The sequence below is a fragment of the Rattus norvegicus genome, chromosome 19 (genome assembly GCF_036323735.1).
Source record: "Rattus norvegicus strain BN/NHsdMcwi chromosome 19, GRCr8, whole genome shotgun sequence".
Lineage (NCBI taxonomy): Eukaryota > Metazoa > Chordata > Mammalia > Rodentia > Muridae > Rattus > Rattus norvegicus.
This window is the reverse complement of record NC_086037.1, coordinates 46,066,347-46,067,720: the sequence shown is the minus strand read 5'-3', so window position 1 is coordinate 46,067,720 and position 1,374 is coordinate 46,066,347.

Sequence of the window (1,374 nt, the reverse complement as noted above, 5' to 3'; positions counted from 1 at the left end):
TGAATTTCCCTGGCAGCTGCATCACTGCCAATAGAAAAGGAGGGGGTGTTAGGTTTTTTTTGTTTTTGTTTTTGTTTTCCAGAGCTGGGGACTGAACCCAGGGCCTTGCGCTTGCTAGGCAAGCACTCTACCACTGAGCTAAATCCCCAACCCCTTTCTTTTGCATTTAGAAAACCAAATAACCAGAGTCTGAGGAGACACAAACACAAGGGCCAGAGTTCGGTCCCCAGCACCTATACCAAAAGCTAAGTGTAGTGGCCATGTTTAATCCTAACAGGGGGCACAGGTTGGGGATCCCTGGTCAATCAGCCTTGCCTAGTCAGCAAACTCCAGGCCACTGAGAGACATTGTCAAAATAAGAAATAAGTGATGACACTGGAGGTTGGTCTCTGGCCTCCACATACGTGTGTTTGCACACACACTATACATACACACACCCACACACCACACAAACACACATTCATACACTCACACACATGCACGAATGTACACACATGCACACACCACATGCATGCATACATACATATCATGTAAACACAGAGAGAGAGAGAGAGAGAGAGAAACCACAGCACTCAAACACTGAACTCTGCCTCAGAAAGAGCTCCCCTGAGACAGGGAGAGGCTGCTGCAGAGACACTGCAGCACCCCCCACCCCCCAGTGACCGGGCAGAGCAGGGCCATCTTAAGAACAGCAGAGTTCTCGGGTTTCATGCTCTGCTCTTGGAGAAAAGAGATTCCCAGCATGCACCACTTGCAAGACAGGGAAAAGCATTCCAGAAAGTCCGGTTAGTACCAAGCAGTTCAGGCCACAGGAGGGACGAATCATCTGTAATTCATTCATATATCGCCAGCCCACCCCAGACTAAGAAGTAAACTGTGGCACTTGTTTACGTAGTTAGAGCTTGATGACCTGTTTGTTCAATCAATTAATTTTTTATAAGAAACAATCATTCAAACAGCAAATAACGCAAACAGCCTCAACAGAGCTACAGATCAGCAAAAGTACAGAGTGTATAGCTACAATTTACCAAAATTGTATCCACAAGGCACAAGTAATTAGAAATGTCAGGAATAGCTTCTGATTGATTTAAAAAAAAAATCAGGCCCACCCTTTGCCCTGAGCTGTGGACATTAAATCAGCCCAGTAGATATAAAAGCATTTGCTTAAAATAGTTTTCAGCAACTGGTGTTCCAATATTCTTCCTTAAATGTGTGTTTAGTCCCAAACCTTCTTTCTTCCAAGAAAATGTTGGCTGAACAATTCTGTAGCTGTTCTTATGGGGGGGGGGGTCTATTTTGAGATGTTGCATTTTGAGCCTTTTGACTTTTTTAGAAAAAAAAAAACTTTTAATGGCTTTGTGCTTTAGTAACAAC